Raw genomic sequence first — 21,539 nt, 5'->3', positions numbered from 1 at the left:
TGAGAGAGTTGCTAGGAGTTCTTAGACCATTTTCATGGCATGCATACCAGGAACATAAGCATGATTCATTCAAGTTATTTCTGGGCTCCAGCAGTAAGGACAAGCAATTGCTTCCATCATCTCTGTTAGTCAGAGAGCCCTGAATTGTTCACTTTACTTCTTGCAGGTTCAAGAAGGGCTGACATCAGAGTAATATCAGAGTCAATAGATATTTCCATCACTTATTCTTAAGGAAGATGAAGGTTAAATGATGAGTGAGGACTTTCCATTCTTCCTTTCTTCAGAAAACATTTATTGAGTGCCTATCTAATGCCAGACTAATGGCAAGCACTGAAGACCAAACAAGTAAAAGACCATTCTTACCTTCTAGTGGCCTACAGTTAAGGTACAGAGAGAGTGTCGTGGCTCACGCCTGTAATTCCAGCACTTTAGGAGGCTGAGGTGGGCAGATCGCTTGAGGTCAGGAGTTCAAGACCAACCTGGCCAACATGGTGAAGCCCCGTCTCTACTAAAAATACAACAAATTAGCCAGGCATGGTGGAGCACACCTGTAATCCCAGCTACTTGGGAGGCTGAGGAAGGAGAATTGCTTGAACCCGGGAGGTGGAGATTGCAGTGAGCTGAAATTGCACCGCTGCCCTCCAGCCTGGGTGACACACCAAGACTCTGTCTCAGGAAAAAAAAAAAAAAAAGATACAGAGGTAGACAAATCAACAGAAAATCGTAAAACACTTTAATAAGTGTCTAATAAGTGTTTAATAGGTAGGTTTAAGAACAGAGTATTAGGGAAGCACACAGACAGGGCAATTAACTCTTTTTGGGGCAGTCATGTAGAAAGAATATGGGGGTATGCTAGGAGATAGCCAAGTGACAGGCCACAGCACATGCAAAGGCCCAGGAGTAAGAGAGTGTATGGCATATGTGGAGACCTGCATGGAGTTTGCTATGGTGGGCTAGGAGGTAGGGAATGTCAGTGAAACCAAATGAAAAGTGGTCCATATTTTGAAAGTGTTGGAAAGTCACAGAAGGGTTGTGAATCAAACAGTTCCATGATCAGGTCTGTGCTTTAGAAAAGATCTCTCTGGCAGCAGTATACAGAATTGACTGGACTAGAACATGCAGAAAACAATAGCAGTCAGCTGTGTTACTCTAAGAGAGGGAGACTAGGGAGAAGGGAGAAAAGAGACACATTTAAGGAGTAAAATTGATAGTACTTGATGAGTTATCAGATTTGGGGCATATGTTGGAATAGCTGGCACCCAAGGATGACACTAAAATTTATGATTTAGTTAACAGGTATATGTGTGTTATGGGGGGAGGGTCTTATAGGTCAGAAATTAGGGAATATGATAAAAATGGTTTGTTCTCTAGTATCAATATTAAAAGCCGACATTCATATGTTTAATAAAGTCACAGAATTCTGATCCTAAACATATTTCTGATATAATAATGTACTGAATTTTTTAAAATTTGAAAAGTAAATATATTTTAAAAACTAGATATTGATGGAGATGAATAATGAAACAAAAATATGTGGGATGTAAAAGTCATAACACATGAATCAATAGTTCTCCATTCTTTTCATCTCACATTTTCCTAGAGAATCCCACCCCCTCCCACCACCTCAATTCCAGTCAATTGTCCATTGAACCCCGTTTTCTTTTTTGCAGGAAATAAATAAGCAATACTTTGGAGGCGAAAGGAGCTTTAGAGATAATGAAATATGAATTCTGTAAGTTGGAATACTATATAACAACATTAAAATATTTTAAGATAATAAATATTCAGAATGCCATTATGCTGAAAGACATAGGTGTAATGCAAGAATATTATGTTTGGTAACTATTATAAGCAAGGAGATCTTGACATGCAGTTGTGTGGATTAAATGAGGCAGTATTTGTAAATAACTAAGCATAGTTCTCAATGATTGGTAACTATAACAACAGAGACTATCAGCCAAAATCCATTTTCTACTTCGCTCTGGAAACAAGAGAGCCCAACTAAACTGCATTTCTCAGCCTTCTTTGCAGTTAGTTAGGTGTAGCCACGAGACAATATTCATCAAAGGAACGGGTGCAGAAATAGGAGTGTTGCTTCCCAGTATGGACCCTAGGATATTGTACAACTCCCCCACACTGTGTCCACTTTCTTTGAGCTGAACACAGGCATGACTGCAACCCAGCAGATGAGGACAATGCCCTACGGAATGACATGGGAACAAGACAGAAGGAGCCTGGGTCCCTGGGTGGCCACATGGAGCAGAGTTGCCTTCCTCCCTGCCCTGGACTGATACAGAGGAAGCAAACACTTTTGCCCTTTAAGCCACTGTATTTTCAGGTGTCTCTTTTACAGAAGGATCACGTTTGACCAAAATAATACATCTTCTTTCTTCTTTCTGCTCTTCTCCAACACAACTATGCTATTTTTGCAGTATTATCTTTCATGGGCATAAATATTTTAAATAGCTGCAATCACAGAATACATGTTATTTTGTACTCTGTTATTTTCATTTTCCATATCACAGCCATGTTCCAGGATTCAAAGTTATCTTCAGTTATTCATTTTAAAACAAAAAAATGGAATTGCTCAGAGACGACTGGTACAATGAAAAAAGCTAGGGTTTGTTTTTGAGATTCCCCCTTTATGTAATGCCTGTTACATCCACAGGCATATGTAGTGATTAAAGAAGGTTGGACTTAGGGATTGTTTGTCAAGCAGAAAAATTTTAAAGTACTAATTTGTCAATAGCTGGCTCTTTCAGTTGGATCACTAGAAAATCTGACTCCCTCTCAGTCAACAATTACTCTCTTCCTAAAACAGTCCAACTTCCTAAGTGGAAGTTGAGATCATCCTAAAAGTATCAAGAACTTTTCTTAAGAGCAAATACCTCATTGTGGTTCTTCCCTTTGGGAAGACAATGTTTGCTTTTGATTTTATGACACCTGAAGTATTTGTGATTGTGCTTCCTTGAGAAGCTTAGTGAAAAATTAGTTCAATTTAGCATCATTTCAAAATGGTAAAAGTTATTAAAATATTCTAGATAATATGGCAATTTAAAGGAGAAAATGAAGTGCCAATGGGACTTAGTTGGCTCTTGCAAAGAAGGAAGTCAACTAAGTAAACCATTTTCAAATCAATTTAGAACCATTTATTAAGCAACAACAGTATGCAAAGCACTATCTTCCCTCTATGTGGGTCATAGCTATTGTCTTTTCAGTCTAATGGGGATGACAGACATAAAATGAATAAAAATTCATGATTGAATAAAATGAACTCTGAATACTTGTATAAGCAAAGCATATTTGATCCATCTTGGAGGGAGAAATTAATGTAATAAATTTTGAGGAAGAGAGAGGGAAATAAGAGGAGGAATGAAAGGGTCTAATTGCAGAGATAAAATCAATGTTTATCTTCCCCCCCAACCATTCCCATTTCTCAACCTCTGAAAGTCACCTTCCTCTAGAATATTTGAGAAAGAGGATGTTTGTCCCTCAGTTTGTTCCTGAATCACCCTCTTTGCAGCTGTTTCTATGAGTCATTTGTTCCTCTCCATTGCCTTCAGCTCTGCCCTGATCCTCTGTCCTGGTGCCACCTGGATGATCTGGGATTCCTTTTCTTATGCTATGATGATGATCTCCATGGAAGGATACAGGATCATGCTTCTTTTTGTTGCTCTTCTTTTTAATTCCCCACAATACCACCAACATAGAACTTGTGCATGTCTAATAGACTTAATTAAAGGGTTGGTGAAAATTAGAGGGATTTATAAGATAAGGAGAAAAAACTTAAAATTGCATGACAAATATGACAAATCTCACAGCCCAAGTGGGGAAAAAACTGGAAGTCCTTTACCCGTGACTTCCTGTGGAAATATTCCAGTTCTTAACCTTGCTCCCTTGCTTAAAAACCCAGCCTTCTCTTGCCCCTTTTAAAAATGCTTAGTTCTTCAGTTCTCCAAATGTAAATCCTTATTCCTACTGTATATATCCCACCCACAGTAGGAGGCTCCCTTCTTTAGTTTTGTTTTGCTTTTAATGAGGAGACTCATAGGACAGCCACAGTGGGCTTTGCACCACAAGTCCAATCTCTCTTTTGAAATCTCCATGACAGTCCAACTTAAACCTATGCATCCTCATTATTCTTGCAGTTTTCACTGTAACTGTTGGACTAATTACATCCCATATGCCTTTTCCAGTAGAAACAATACTTTCCAAACATAGTGTACTCTGATCTATATGAGAGAAGATAAACTGTTTTTAAATATGAGATTATCTGCCTAAATTCCCCTGCCCACAACGGAACTAGCACTTTACAAGATAATGCCAAGAAGTTTTGGTCTCTTTTTCCTACTTCAAACAAAACAATTTCAAGAGGCCTACCTGTGCTTCAGAAATAAAGCCCACCATAGTATCTTGCCAAAGGGACCATCTGCCCCAAGGACCAATGTTAGTCACATAGAGATGATGAAGAAGCTTTCTTCTTTGGGCCAGGTTGAATTCATGGGTAGTCTTCCTCTTCTCAGTGATCTCCATAAGGGTAAGGGAGACAGTGGGAAAATGCCAATAGATGTACCATACCAACTTGTATGGCTCCCTGGCGCACAGTGATCTTATACTCTTCTTATGGTAATAGAATCTCCCCCACTGCCTTTACTCTTAGAAATGGACACATGACCAGTCAATCATGGTACTTCATATTCTTATCCATAGCAATTCATCCAAGGGTTGGAAACATGATTTAAATCTGGCCAATTAGAGGCCTGCTCCAGGATTTTTTTTTAACCTAAACATTGGATAAAGGAAGCATGTTTTCCTCTAGGGATGAAGAAAGCCCAGGACTGGGAAAATCTTGTTTTCTAGCATAAAGAAAAAGCTTCTGGAGTTTGAGACCAGCCTGGGCAACACAGCAGAACCTCATCTCTACTAAAAAATTTTTAAAAATTAGCCAGGCCTGGTGGTGTGCACCTGTAGTCCCAGCTACTCAGGAGGCTGAGGTGGGAGGATTGCTTGAGCCTGGGAGATCAAGGCTGCACTGAGCCATAATTGTGCCACTGCACTCCAGCCTGGGCAGCATAACAAAACCCAATCTCAAGAAAAAAAAAAAAAAAAAAAAAAAACAAGAAGCTCCTCGTAGCAAAATAGAATACAACCAACAAGCATAGGAAAACAGAAACAAGATTCAGAAGAGTGTGCTGTTTAGAGTTTGAGTGCCTGGTTCCACTCACGAAGGTCTTCAGCATTCCTGTAGTTCCTGAGAACCATCCTTCAATTCTCTGAGCTATTCCAGTATTCTTTCAATTAAGCTCAAATTTTACTGAAACTGGATTAAGTTGAGTTTATCTTCTTGCAAACAAAGTAGTCCTGGGATTATACTCTATCTAGATCAAATCACTTTCCCTGAGAATGGGAATGAAAATAGGAAGTTACTCCTCCTGTAAACATAAGCAAATCCTATATATGCAATCAGGAAGTCCTTTCTGGCTGATGGCATTATTCTATATATAGCCAACTATGACCCTTAGGAAAACAACTTCTAACATGCTAGTATGATGTCACAGATCCTTTATATCCTAGTCAACCAATTGTTAAATATGGCTCTGTGGGAGGCCCTGGCTGGTCCTGCCAGGCCTTACCACTCCTAAGAATTGAACCAATTGCATATGTCACAGGCTTCCCTCCAGAAATAATTGCTATGCATCTATGCATGTGCATCTAATAATCATTGGGTAATCTGTGATCAATGAAGCAAAATGGTGATATGACATACCAAGAATTGTACTTGGAATATGATCTTTATCCAAGTGATAAAACTTAGTAAAGGCTTTTTTTTTCTTCCAACTTTATAAAAATTATGATAGAGCTTTAGGGTAATGAGGTTGATGAGAAGTTTTATAAGCCTCTAATTGGGGCTTCTGTTGATCTGAGAGAACTAACCATGGCCATACAGATTGCCATTGCCACCAACCCAAGTCTGTCTCCCATGAAAAACCAGGGAGACTCAAGAAACCACATTCAACCAACCCTCTAGCCTAATATTTCCTGCAAGTATTTTCTTTTGGTTTCTACAGTTTCAATACACAGTAAATTCTATAACACTCGTGTATTGATTCAGAACCTCTGACCCAGTCCTGTGAAGAACTTCTTCAGGACTGTAGAAATGAAGAAATATTGGGAAATTCACAATCCAGTGAAGTCTTTACTAATGTCTAGACCAGAGATAACTGGGTAACTTCTGGATGTTCAGCCCAAGACCCTAGTTGTTACCAAAAGGTAAGAAATCTTTTTTTTTTTTGAGACGGAGTCTTGCACTGTCGCCCAGGCTTGAGTGCAGTGGCACGATCTCAGCTCACCACCAGCTCTGCCTCCTGGGTTCAAGTGATTCTCCTGCCTCAGCCTCCTGAGTAGCTGGGACTACAGGCACACGCCACCACGCCTGGCTAATTTTTGTATTTTTTAGTAGAGATGAGGTTTCACCATGTTGCTCAGGCTAGTCTGGAACTCCTGACCTCGTGATCCGCCTGCCTTGGCCTCCCAAAGTGCTGGGATTACAGGTGTAAGCCACCACACCGAGTCAAGAGGTAAGAAATCTTAGTGTCCACATTTTCTATCTTAACTACAATCATATGCTTTGAAAGCAACCTGATAAATACAAGAGAATCCATTCAATTCCAAATATTCACTAACCGATAACTCAGATGTCAAAAAAGTATCCTTGCCTCTTAAGGTGGCTCAAACTCCCATTTCATATTTCCTTCAGTGAAAATCCAATGCGCGTCCCCAGAATATCTGGGAATTCCCAAGGTACTTTCACTCTCATTGTTATTTCTGTCTCCGAGTGCTGCTTCCACTGATGAGTTTAATTGACAGATTATCTTGCCATGTGGCATGTGCCGTCCCTATTCTGTACCACATTAACCCAGAGATGGAACTCAGTCTCTCAATTCCCACAGGACACAAGCTCACACATGAACAGCATCCACACAAGGCATTTGTGTAAATAGCAGAATCCACTAAAGATTTGGGATGGTGAAGGTGGGTTTACATCACAGAAATGAAAAGATCCTAAAACTGAACATTGCATAATCTACATCTGAAAAGATTTTAAGGTATATCATCATATTTCTTCACCACTCACTCTACCTCCTCTCAGTTTTTCCCATCTCCATGTATTTATTGTAGAGACGATTAGCTGTAACTGTTCTTTGTCCCCAGCTATCCCATGTCCTCAGGAGGCATCTTCCATGGCTCATAGTTTATGGAGTATTTCACTAGCACAGATTCTGGTCCCAGCTGTTAAGAATCTCCCTCCTCCCTGCCAGAGTACATGGAATGAATTTAATCCTGAAGCTGGAATATTCCAAAGCACACCAGCTTTTTCTTGCATAAGTTGCATGGGTTATTACATTGGAACAATAAAAGTTCTCTATGTACTTCACATCTCTTCTATCTGATGTATACTGTATTACTCAGTTCATTTGCTTCAGGTAACTCCAGCCAAACAATGATATACTATACAATGTTACTATACTCTTGAAAATTGGTCTGTGAGAACATTTAGGTTCTTAATAATGTATAATAAATTAATTGTATCCCAAATTAAATTTTAAAAGTTTGCAAGAACAGAAAGGAAGCTAGATTCCTTCCTCTAGCAGAATATGTGGAGTTTTCAAATTTAAATGACACCAGGAAACAGCTGGTCTCTGGATAGATGTGTTTGTCCTCTAAAGTGATGAATAACTTCACCATTTTGGACTTTGAAATGGAATATTTTTCCAATTCTGCATGATAAGTCTAGTCAAATAAATTCTTTATGTTTTAGCTTGCTATTTTATTTCCCAGTGATATATGGAGCAAACATTGCTTCTCCTCCGGAGAAGGTGAGTAATTATGTGGCCGAATGATCCATGGATCAAAATTCTTCCCTTTGAGTCCAGAAATGCATTTGCATGAGTTTTCCCAGGGCATAGAGTTTTAATGCTATGGCCTAAGCTCCAGCTACAGAAGCATCAGGTGATGGGAGTTTAGCCATGTTTCCTTCTCACAAGCATGGAGGCGGTGTCACCTCCACCAGTGTTGCCTGCCAGTGGCTGCTCAGTGCTCACCCGTGCCTAATATCTAACTACCCCCGCCCCAGAATATGCTTGGGCCGATTCATAGACTCAGTGTGAGTCTCACTGCGTGTCAGCCCTAATGACGGCTGTGCAGTTCCCCAAACTCATGAGGCATGTCCCGGTGTTAGGGCCTTTGTACTGCTGCTTCTCTGCCTGGAGAGTTTACTCTCCACATATCTCCATGGCAGCATCACTCACTTCATCCACTCAGACACAGCAGCTTTCTCCCACCATTCTATCTGAAACAGGATACTAGCCATCCTTTATCTTCTTCCCTGCTTCATCTTTCCCATAGAACACACTGCTGCCTGATACTATATTATAAACTTACTATCTGTCTCCCTACTAGGAGTCCCGAGGTCAAGGACTTTCTTTAGTTCACCACTGAGTCCCCTGCACCTGGAACAGTGGCTCTCACATAGTGTACAGGATCAGTGAGTGACAGTGATAACCCTGGAAGCAACTGTATAGGTAGGTAGGTTAGAACATGGGCTTTGGAGAGGGCAGACCCAGGTTCAAGTTCTGACTCTTCTCTCTGCAAGCCATCGAACTTCACCAAGGCATTTAACCTGTCTCAGGGGATTACTGTACAGAGAGTAAATGAGGTAATATATGAGACTCATTTGGCAGGATTAACATCGTTTTCTCATTGTTCCACCCCTCTTATTTTATAGATAAGGAACCAGAGGTTGACTGAGGCAGAGGGACTTGGGCAGCATCTCTAATCTTGAGGATACCATTTGCAGGGAAGGAAGCAAATCTCCCATTCTCTTATGATGGTATCCTTAACAGTTATCGAAACCCTTAAAAATACACATTCACTTTGACCCAACAATTTTATTTCTGCAAATTTATCCTAAGCAAATAATCACCTATGTGTGCAAAGATTTAGCTACACAGACTTTTATCACAGCCTTAGTTATAATAGCAAGAAATTAGAGTCCAAGATGGAGCAGATTTGATAAATTATGGTACAGTCACATGATATCCCATTGTATGACCATTCAGAATAAAATATAGAAGAATAGCTAATAACATGAGAAAATGCTTACATAGACTCAAATAAAAAAAACTAACATATGCCAAGAGGTCTGCATGGTTAGAAGCAGGGTGCATTGTATTTTATTTGTGCTTCTCTGAATTTCTTGTGTCTTCTTCAATAAATAGGTATTATTTTCATAACTGGTCATTTAAATAAAAATTATAATAGCTTGTTAGTGTCTTCACAATAAAGTGTTAATACATTTTATGAAGAGAACAATCAGAGGAGCCTAAACTTGAGGGAGTGTTCCTCATGCTGATAGAATGAAATTCTTATCTTCTTTTCTAAATGTCATGATTTTCAGGGAGCAATTCTCCTACAGGTTTTGACACACAGCAGATTCCAGAGTATTTGGGCTTCCTGACCATTAGGACCGATTGTGCTTGTGTCTGAACATCTACATTACTCTGTATTAGCACATTTAACCGATGACCTTAGCTAGGCTGCATTTTTTAAAACCAAATTGACTTACAGCATTACTCATTAGATTTAAGTACTGGATGATTCATCATTTACAGTAAATCTATTAGAGAGATTACACTGCAAAATCCACCATTGTCCATGTGGCAGGCCTGCCTGGAAATTAAGAATGGGAAGGGAAATTGAAGGAGAGAGATTCCTATCCGTGATTTGAAATTTAAACTTAGATAGCTATGGCAAGCATCCTGGCCTCAGCCAAAGCGGACCAAGGCATCTGTCACATGTCTCAGATATTCCACTCTAATAATAGCCTAAGATCTCTTTTGGAATACGTTGGTGCCTTGTTTCATAAGGAAAAGGCTCGCATGTTAAAATACTTTAAGGAGTATTTCCTTACCCCTTAAAAAGATATTTGCAATATAACTGGGCTGCACATGTGATACATGTAACAATAGTTGAGTCTCTACTGGTTAAATATAACCCCAAACCAATAGCATGTTCAGCTGGGGGCCCGTGCTCACCAGATGTTATTCCACTAATAGTGCGTGAGCTCATCCTTGGTGTGGAAGGTTATTCATTTGGGAGAGAATAATGAACGTGAGACAATCATTACATCACCTTTTCCTGTACATTATTCGCCCCTGCAGCTAAGAAGGAAAACATGCTGCCGGGTTAGCTGTGAGCTAACTCATGTTCTTGCTTTCTTAGATCTACATAAAGTGAATCACAGGGTAACTCTAGTCCAGATTAATTTTTAATGGAGTATCTGATAGTTTATTAGGAGAGTTAGACTTTAGGACGGTCTCTGTCTCAGACCAGGGCAGCATGGCTTTTTGAGGTGTGATTATCAGTACTTTACTCCTAGAGGCACTATCCTCTCCTCACTCCTTTGCGGGGGTTATCTCATTGTCCACAGTTGACCATCTGGGAGGCAGAGATTGCTGTTTCTAGAAACATGAAGACTTCTGAATAATAGAGTAAATGTTTAAAATAATGCTCATGAGATCATGTCTTTTTTTGTTTGAATGACTCATTTGGGCTACCTATCAAACCACAAGTTCAAGTTCAGAATAAAATTAGTTTATAGATAATATAGCAAAAGGGAGCAAAACATATACACACACATATACATATATAACACACACATATATATACATATGTGTGTGTGTATATATATATTTTATGAAAGACAAAAACAATCTTTCTGCAAGAAACTGTGTTTTTTAGAAAGCACATATGTATCAGTTAAGAACCCTAACTCACCACTGAATTTTAATGCAGCCTTCCTCTAAACACAGTAACAACTCAGCAACTGGCAATCTTACTAAATGTCTTTAAAAGGCTTTAACTTTATGCCAAGGGCTTAAACTTTGTTTCTGTCATGTCTTATTCATGTTTATAGAACACGATCACAAAGGAAAGTGAAGCACTAATAATAACCACCCTGATGAGTCTGTCTTGGGCAGCAGCACCATCCCCTCACTTTCCCTTATACCTTCTTGAGCTACCTAAAAGTATACATTTTGACAACTAAGTGTCATCTCAGGAAGAAAATGTGGTGGCTGGGGAAACACTTGGCCAGTTATAAATCCTTCCATACTTTAAATTTTGATTCTATTATTTCCATATTTGTCCCTGCCCCATATCTGCCGCCTCCTGTGGCACCCTTTGCACAAAGAGCACTGAAATGAAGATCAGGACACCGGAGAGTAGCCCCCAACTCTATCACTTTCTTTCTCTTCACTGCCTTCCAGGCGTCAGAGTCTTCATTTGTAAAATTAGAATAAGAATATCACAGGTGGCAAAAAACTGCATAGCACATACATGTTTAATAAATTTAAATCATTTGGGACATGAGAGTGTACCCAGGGGTGCATTTTGTGACTTCTATGGCCCCTAGACACTTTTGCCTTCGTGGACCCCTTCCTCATAAAAATATATTAAACATTATCTTATGACTGTGTTAGTATAATGATAAACACACTAATATCATATATCGAAACTTTTTCTTGGCTGGGCGCGGTGGCTCACATCTGTAATTCCAGCACTTTGGGAGGCCTAGGTGGGCGGATCACGAGGTCTGGAGTTTGAGACCAGCCTGGCCAACATAGTGAAAGCCCAAAGTTAGCCGGGCATGGTGGTGCACGCCTATAGTCTCAGCTACTTGGGAGGCTGAGGCAGGAGAATTGCTTGAACCTGGGAGGCACAGGTTATGGTGAGCCAAGATCGTGCCACTGCACTCCAGCCTGGGCAACAGAGCAAGACTCTGTCTCAAAAACAAACAAACAAAAAACAACCTTTTTTCTTGACCTAAAGGCTCATTTATTTTTCTTCTGATGTTAAAGAAATTAAAACACTTTTCTAGCCCCTCAGCACTGGGCCTGATAGTAAGTCAGCCCTGTCTGCATCACAGAAGCCCCACTGGTGGATCATACTTTGCTCTTTTTTCTCCCTCTTGGATGGCTTTTGTGGATGCTGCTCCTTTCCTTCTCTTCTCCTCATTTCTTGCTGATTTATTCAATGAGTATACATTATCTCTTCCACCTCTCTTCAACGTCTCTTGGGTTCTCCAACTCTGGTAAGTCAGAGCTCACTTACAGACACATAGTTCAAAGAATAAAAAGGATCAAAAACTGTTCTAGGAGAGTGGAGAACTGATTCCAACTCAGTTCAGGCTGCTATCTTCCACCATCCCTGGAGACCCTTCTAAGCTGATCAGAAACACCTCTAAGTAGAGAGGTTTATATGCAGAGGTTTCTGGAATGGTGTGCAACAAATTTTAAGAATAGTTTGTATTAGGTAGTGGGCCTTGGGTGTATTTTCCCTTTCTTCTTGGTAATTTCTGTATTTCTTACACTTTTAAAATGAGCATTATTCTTAATAGGAATGGTAGAAATATTGAAATCCAACTTTAATAAGGATTGACTATTATACTTTGCTTCAGTAATTAAAAGGGGGGAGTTAATATCTTGGGATACTTTAAGTTGAATAGTTTTCTCAGTGGGTGGCCGGGTGCGCGCGCGTGCACACACACACACACACACACACACACACACGCACAGTGGCTGTGGCCTAGCCCACCATATGGTCCTCATTTTCTGTATCTATTTCTATTTATGTTAACTCAAGAATTCGACCACTGTAATACAGCTGACTAACCTTTTGCCCCCTGCTTCCTTCTTGTATTAAACAGAGGGCTTATTTCTTGGGTGCCGTTTTCTTCAGTTTTCCTCACATAAGAGAAAGAATTCAAAGCTAAATTACATAGTAAAAAATTATATTTGTGTTAATATTTTCTTTTAAGGCATTCCCTTCTCTCTGAATTGTCGAAATCATTTTCCTTTTGTGGCATTTCATTTATTGAAGGCCATAGTCTTACCATCTCCTTTTCAACAAAGGAAGAAAGCAAAGAAGTCTGAAGAATCAGAATCAGGGAACAATCAAGCACCTACGAAGAGCCCACCCTGAGCCCTGCCTTCTGCTGGCCACAGTGGGAAGTTAGAAGAGGTTCCTGGAGAGACCGGGAGGTCCACTGCCTCGGTGTTCACAAGCACTCCAGTCTCAGAATGGGGTGGGGACTGAGGAGAACTGGATAGCACCAGCAGCTGCTCCCCAGCTCCAGCCAACTGTTGCCATGTGGGAATGGAGGCTCAGTCTTGCCAGGTCAGCAAATTTTTCCAAAAATGTTAGGAATCATGATTTTTACATGAAACCGCTCTATTTAATAAGTTGACAACGAGAATTAAAAAACAAAAAAAACAGAAACAAAAAACACTGTGTGGGCCAACAAATGTATAGGCCAAATTGAATATGTCTGCAGGCCTGATTTGGCCTGCCAGTTTGTACCGGCTGCTTTATATTATGAATTCCCTCAGAATTTAAAAATGTTTACCACTCAAAATGATTTGGTGACATTTATAACGATCTGTACACATTTTATGAGAAAAAACTTGAATAAGATTGCTTGTATACAAATTATAAGCTACAGAACTGGCAACTCTAGTCATTTAGCACTTCAGGGCACAGTAACTTCTTGACAGAATTTTTCACTTTTGTTTTTCTTTTTAAGAGATGGAGTCTTACTTTGTTGCCCAGGCTGGAGTGCAGCAGCATGATCATAACTCACTGCTGCCTCTAACTCCTGGGCTCCCACCTTAGCCTCATGAATAGCATATGCCACCACACTTGGCTTATTTTTAATATTTTTTATATACTGTAAAGACAAAGTCTCACTTTTGGCCCTGTCTGGTCTTGAACTCCTGGGCTCAAGCAATCTTTCTGCCTCAGCCTCCCCAGGTCCTGGGATGATAGGCATGAGCCACTGCTCCCGGCCACAAAATTTTTACTTCTAAATAATTGCTTTGATATCATGTAGATTCAGGCTAAATTATGTCTATATCAAGTCTTAACAACATATTTTCGAGGATGGGCTCTACCACTATTATTGCCCCCAACACACACACACACACACACACAAACACAATGACCCCCGTGGAAGATTATTTTGGGTTCCTGCAGGATTATTATTGTTGGAAATATCACTTTCAGTTTTGACAATAATCATTAATAAAATGCATAAATCTTTTGTCCTTATATCAAAATAAGTTTGTTAGCATATTTTTGTAGTATAACATAAATATTAGAAGGTTCATGAATCATATAGGTACAGCTTAGATGAGTTTCACAAAGTAAGCACATCCAAATAATCAACACCCAACTCAAGAAAAAGAACATTACCAGAAAATAATAAACCAGCACATTTGGGGTATTATTCCTCTTAATCTTAAAATATCTAGAAATGAGACTTCTTATAGCACATCTTAACTTTCTAAGAAGCAGGAACCACTCTGTGGAATGATTAAGTTAAAACATATTTTATTACTTTCTTTAATTTTCCAACTTTATTAAGCTGATCATTTTTTAAAGAAAGATAACTTTCTGAGGAATCTCTTAAAAATCATACATGAAAAGCCCACGGCTAAATCATAATCAACGATGAAAGACTGAAAGCTTTTCCTCTAAGGTCAGGAACAAGACAAGGATGCCCACTTTTGCCACTTCTATTCAACATAATCCTGGAAATCTCAGCTGAAGCAATCAGGCAAGAAAAAGAAAGAAAAGGCATCCAAATTGGAAAAGAAGTAAAAATTATCTCTGTTCACAGATGGCATGATCTCCTGTGTAGAAAGCCCTAAAGAAGGCCAGGCACGGTGGCTCCTGCCTGTAATCCCAGCATTTTGGGAGGCTAAGGCGGGTGGATCACTTGAGATCAGGAGTTTGAGACCAGCTGGCCAATCTGGCAATACCCCGTCTCTATTAAAAATACAAAAATTAGCCAGGTGTGGTGGCACAGGCCTGTAGTTTCAGCTACTCAAGAGGCTGAGGCAGGAGAATCACTTGAACTTGGCAGGCAGAGTTTGTGGTGAGCCAAGATGGCGCCACTGCACTCCAGCCTGGGCAACAGAATGAGATTCCATCTCAAAAAACAAACAAACAAAAACCCTAAAGATTACACACACACACACACACACACACACACACACACACACACTGTTAGAACTAATAAATGAATTCAGCAAAGTTGAAGGATACTAAATCAACATACAAATATCAGTTGTGTTTCTATACACTTAACAATGAAAAATCCACAAGGAAATTAAGAAAATAATTTACATAAATTATTTTCAACATACAAATATCAACATACAAATATCAGTTGTGTTTCTATACACTTAACGATGAAAAATCCACAAGGAAATTAAGAAAATAATGCCATTTACAATAGTCTTAACCGAGGAGGCAACAGACTTATACACTGAAAACTACAGAATATTTCTGAAAGAAAACATAAATAAAAGACATCCCATGTTCATGAATTAGAAGACTTAATATTGTAAAGATGTCCATACTACCCAAAGCAATCTACAGAGTTAATGCAATTCCTATCAAAATCCTAACAGCCTTTTTTGCAGAAATAGAAAAATTCATTCTGAAATTCATATAGACTCCCAAAGACCCTAAATAGATGAAACAATTTTGAATAAGAGCATAGTTGAAGGGCTCATACTTCCTGATTTCAAAACATATTATAAAGTTACAGTAATCGAAACAGTTTAGGACTGGCATAAAGATAGGCATACAGACCAATGAAATAGAATACAGTACAGAAATAAACCTTCACACATATGGTCAAATGATTTTCAACAGGGGTGCCAACACTATTCAATGGCAAAAGGACAGTCTTTTCTCAAAAAATGATGTTGAGGAAACCAGATATACACATGCAAAATAATGAAGGTGGACACTTACTGTATTAGGCTACTTGGGCTGCCATAACAAAATATCGCAGACTGAGTGTCTTAAACAATAGAGATTTATTTTCTCATAGTTCTAGATGTTGTAGGTCCAAGATCAAGGTGGCAGCAGAGTTAGTTTCTGGGAAGGCCTTTCTTTCTGGCTTGTGTATGACCACCTTTTCACTGAGTCCTTACATGGCCTTTCCTCTGCATGCACATGTAAGAGGGAGAAAGATCTCTGGTGTCTCCTCCGTTTCTTATAAGGACACCAGTCCTATTAGATTAGGGCTTCACTCTTATGACCTCATTTAACCTTAATTGCCCCTTAAGGGCTTTATCTCCAAATGTAGTCACATTGTAGGTTACAGTTTCAACATATGAACTGAAGAAGGTGCACAATTTAGTCTATAACACTTACTTTATGCAGTATAAAAAATTAACTCAAAATCGGTCAAAGACATAAACATAAAACCTAAAACTATACAACTCTTAGTAGGGAAAAACCTTCATGGCATTGGATTTGGCAATGATTTCTTGGATATGACACCAAAACATTGGCAACAAAAGGAAAAATAGATAAACTGGACTACATCGAAATTAAAACTTTCTACACATCAAATGACACAATTAACAGAGTGAAAAGACAACCTACAAAATTAGAGAAGATGCATCAACTCATATATCTGAAAAGGAGTTAATATCCAGAATATGTAATGAAATACAACTCAACAACAAAAAAAACTGAAACAACCTGAAGTAAAAATGGGCACATGAATAGACATTTCTCCAAAGATGACATAGAAATGGGCAACAAGCATATGAAAAAATGCGCAATATAAGTAATCATTACAAAACTGTAAATCAAAAGCACAAAGAGATATCACTTCACACCCATTAGGATGGCAACTGTAAAATTAAAAAAAAAACAAACAGAAAATTATTGAGAATGTGAAGAAACTGAAACCCACGTACACTTGGTAGAAATGGAAAATGGTGCAGCCATATGGAAAACAGTATGGCAGCTTTTTAAAAAATTAAAAATAGAATTAGTATATGATCCAGCAATTCCACTTCTGGATACAGATTTAAAAAATGGAAAACAAGGTCTTGAAGAGATACTTGTACATGCGTATTTATAGCAGCATTGTTCACAACAGCCAAAAAGTGGAAGCAATTTGTGTCCTTTAATGAGTGGATGGATAAATACAAAGTGGTATATACATACAATGGAATATTATTCAGCCTTACAAAGAAAGCAAATTCTGACACATGCTACGACGTGAAGAAACCTTGAGAATATTACCTTAAGTGAAATGAGCCAGTAACAAAAAGACAAGTAAAATATGATTTCACTTATATGAATGAAGTATCTAAAGTAGTAAAACTCATAGAAACAGAATGTAGAGGCCAGGAATAGTGGCTCCGACCTGTAATCCCAGCACTCTGGGAGGCTGAAACAGGAGGATCACTTGAAGCCAGGAGTTTGAGACCAGCCTGGGCAACATAGTAAAACCATGTCTTTACAGAAAAATTTAAAAATTAGCTGGGCATGGTGACTCACACCTGTAGTTCCAGCTACTCAGGAGGCTGAGGCAGGAGGATTGCTCAAGCCCAGGTGTTTGAGGTTACAGTGAGTTATGATTGTGCCACTGTACTCCAACCTAGGCAACAGAGCAGGACTCCATCTCTAAAATCAAGCAAGCTGGGTGCAGTGGCTCACGCCTGTAATCCCAACACTTTGGGAGGCCGAGGCAAGTGGATCACCTGAGGTCAGGAGTTCGAGACAAGCCTGGCCAACGTGGTGAAACCTCGTCTCTACTAAAAATACACAAAAAAGAGCTAGTTGTGGTGGCACACGCCTGTAGTTGCAGCCATTCCAGAGGCTGAGGCAGGGGAATTGCTTCAACCCGGGAGGCAGAGGTTACAGTGAGGAGAGATCGTGTCACTGCACTCCAGCCTGCACTCCAGACTCTGTCTCAAAATAAATAAATAAATAAATAAATAAAAAACAAACAAACAAAGTAGAATGATGGCTGCAAGGGGCTGGGGAGTTGGAGGGGCAAACAGGGAAATGGGAGAGTTGTTGTTTAATGGTTGTATAAATCAGGGTTCTCCAGGGAAACAGAACCAATAGGATGTGAATATATGTATGCACGCACACACACACGTGTGCACACACACACATACACACAAAGAAAGTTTATTTTAAGGAACTGGCTCAGGTGATTATGAAGAGTGGCAAGTCCAAAATGTGCAGGGTAGGTTGGCAGGTTGGAAACTCAGGCAAGGGCCAATGTTGCAATTCAAGTTCAAAGGCCACCAGGCTGGAGACCCAGAGAAAAGCCCATGTTGCAGTACAAGGCTGTCTGCTGGCAGAATCCCCTATTGTTTGAGGGAGGCAGTCTTGTTCTTTTCAGACCTTTGGCTGATTGGATAAGGCCCACTCACATTATGGAGGGCAGTCTGCTCTTCTCAAAGTCCATTAATTTAAATATGTAAATCTCTTTTTTAAAATTTAAAAATCCCATGGCAGTGTATTTATAAATGTAAATCTCATCCAAAAACACCCTCACAGAAACATTTAGAATAATGTTTGACCAAATATCTGGGGACTGTGGCCCAGCCAAGTTAACATATAAAATTAAGCATCACAATAGGCAGTAGAATTTCTGTTTTGTACGATGAAAAGTTCTGTACAACAATGTGAATATACTTAACACTATGGAACTGTACATGTAAAAATGGTTAAAATGATAAATGTTATGTGTATTTTACCACAATTTTCAATAAAAGTATATTAGCTCTTTCACTCGGGCCTGTGGCACCAGCAAGATGGGCAAGTGTTGCAGTCTTTTTTTTTCTTTTTTTTTTGAAACAGAGTCTCCCTCTTTTACCCAGGCTGGAGTGCAGTGGCACAATCTCAGCTCACTGCAACCTCCACCTCCCAGGTTCAAGTGATTCTTCTGCCTCAGCCTCCCAAGTAGCTGGGACTACAGGCGTGTGCCACAATGTCCGGCTAAGTTTTGTATTTTTTTAGTAGAGACAGGGTTTCACCATATTGCCCAGGCTGGTCTCGAACTGCTGACCTCGTGATCCACCCGCCTCAGCCTCTCAAAGTGCTGGAATTACAGGTATGAGCCACCACACCCAGCCTGTGTTGCGGTCTTTACACTGCCAGGAAGCTCTCTAGCCACGAACGCAGCCAGAAGAGGCATAATAAACAGTTTAAGACCCATTTGGGTATATTTTTGAAGGCAAGCTGCCACCAAGTTTTTTTGGGGGGAAAATGGTCTTGCTCTGTCACCCACGCTGGAATGCAGTGTAACAATCACAGCTCACTGCAACCTCGACCTCCCAGACTCAAGCGATCCTCCCACCTCAGCCTCCTGAGTAGCTGGAACCACAGGTGCATGCCACCACATCCAGCTAATTAAAAAAAAATTTTTTTTAACAGACTCACTGTTTTAGGACCTCACTGTGTTGCCCAGGCTGGTCTCAAAGTCCTGGGCTCAAGTGATCCTCCCACCTTGGCCTCCCAAAGTGCTGGGATTCTGTAATCACAGTTGTGAGCCATCACACCCGGCCTAAGGCAAACCCCTTTGAAGGCACTTCACATGCAAAGGGAATTGTGCTAGAAAAAGTAGAGGTTGAACCCAAATAGCCAAATGCTGCCAGCAAGAAGTGTATCAGGGTCCAGCTAACCAAGAAATGCAATAAAATCACAGCTCTCATATGCAATGACAGTTGCTTAAACTTTACTGAGGAAAATGATAAAGTTCTGGTTGCTAGATTTGGTTGCAAAAATCATGCTGTTGATGACATTCCTGGATTTTGCTTTAAGGTTGTCAAAGTAGCTGATGCTTCTCTTGGTCTGATGCAAAAACAAGAAGGAAAGGCCAAAATCATAAGGTTTGATGATGCAAAAATGGTAGCAATAAATTTTCATACGCTAAAAAGACAGTATATTAGAGAGAGAAATTTATTTAACTAAATACCAAAAGAAATCTTTCCCTAAGAGATGTTAGAATACAAACAGGATTTTACCTTTGTCTTGGGCAAAAAGACCTTCAAAGAGTGAACTTCCATAAAGATTGAGAGGGCAACTTACTAAGTCATATCTCTAAGAAGCAATTTCTGTGGGGGAGTTGAGATTGCAAAATCCAGGTATATTGCTTCTTGGGAATGTAATTTTCCTTGGACATAGAGAGTAAGAGAAATAGGAGAAATAGCAAGTAGCTAATACATTCCTTCTATTGTTACTCTAAAATAACAAACTCTTTTTTTTTTCTTTTGTTATTATTATTATTATTATTATACTTTAGGTTTTATGGTACATGTGCGCAATGTGCAGGTAAGTTACATATGTATACATGTGCCATGCTGGTGCGCTGCACCCACCAACTCGTCATCTAGCATTAGGTATATCTCTCAATGCTATCCCTCCCCCCTCCCCCCACCCCACAACAGTCCCCGAAGTGTGATGTTCCCCTTCCTGTGTCCATGTGTTCTCATTGTTCAATTCCCACCTATGAGTGAGAATATGCGGTGTTTGGTTTTTTGTTCTTGCGATAGTTTACTGAGAATGAGGATTTCCAATTTCATCCATGTCCCTACAAAGGACATGAACTCATCATTTTTTATGGCTGCATAGTATTCCATGGTGTATATGTGCCACATTTTCTTAATCCAGTCTATCATTGTTGGACATTTGGGTTGGTTCCAAGTCTTTGCTATTGTGAATAATGCGGCAATAAACATACGTGTGCATGTGTCTTTATAGCAGCATGATTTATAGTCCTTTGGGTATATACCCAGTAATGGGACGGCTGGGTCGAATGGAATTTCTAGTTCTAGATCCCTGAGGAATCGCCACACTGACTTCCACAAGGGTTGAACTAGTTTACAATCCCACCAACAGTGTAAAAGTGTTCCTATTTCTCCACATCCTCTCCAGCACCTGTTGTTTCCTGACTTTTTAATGATTGCCATTCTAACTGGTGTGAGATGGTATCTCATTGTGGTTTTGATTTGCATTTCTCTGATGGCCAGTGATGGTGAGCATTTTTTCATGTGTTTTTTGGCTGCATAAATGTCTTCTTTTGAGAAGTGTCTGTTCATGTCCTTCGCCCACTTTTTGATGGGGTTGTTTGTTTTTTTTTCTTGTAAATTTGTTGGAGTTCATTGTAGATTCTGGATATTAGCCCTTTGTCAGATGAGTAGGTTGCGAAAATTTTCTCCCATTTTGTAGGTTGCCTGTTCACTCTGATGGTAGTTTCTTCCCAATTGTTCTTTCAGAGACAAGTCTGAGATCACTTTTTTTTTATTTTGAGACAGGGTCTCACTCTGTTGCCCAGGCTAGAGTGCAGTGGCATAATCACAGCTCACTGCAGCTTCAACCTCCCGGGCTCAAGCAATCCTCCTACCTCAGCCTCCTGAGTAGCTTAGGACTACAGGTGTGAGCCAGCATGCCTGGCTAATTTTTTAATTATTATTTGTAGAGATGGGGGTCTCACTATGTTGCCCAGGCTGGTCCTGAATTTCTGGGCTCAAACAATCCTGCCTCAGCCTACCAAAGTGCTGGGTTTACAAGCAAGAGTCACCACACCCAGCCTAAAATAACACACTTTTCAACTGAAGTATTGGTAATACCAGTTAATTTATGGCTAATCA

General features: G+C 39.8%; 1 pseudogene; it reads left to right on the top strand.

Moving 5' to 3' along the window:
• The first annotated feature begins 7,845 nt into the window (after positions 1-7,845).
• On the top strand, positions 7,846-19,777 carry LOC129034612 (small ribosomal subunit protein uS12-like; annotated as a pseudogene).
• The last annotated feature ends 1,762 nt before the right edge of the window (positions 19,778-21,539 follow it).

The sequence above is a fragment of the Pongo pygmaeus genome, chromosome 3, assembly GCF_028885625.2.
Source record: "Pongo pygmaeus isolate AG05252 chromosome 3, NHGRI_mPonPyg2-v2.0_pri, whole genome shotgun sequence".
Classification (NCBI taxonomy): Eukaryota; Metazoa; Chordata; class Mammalia; order Primates; family Hominidae; genus Pongo; species Pongo pygmaeus.
The sequence above is the reverse complement of the archived record's forward strand: the minus strand, read 5'-3'. Positions and strand labels throughout refer to the sequence as shown.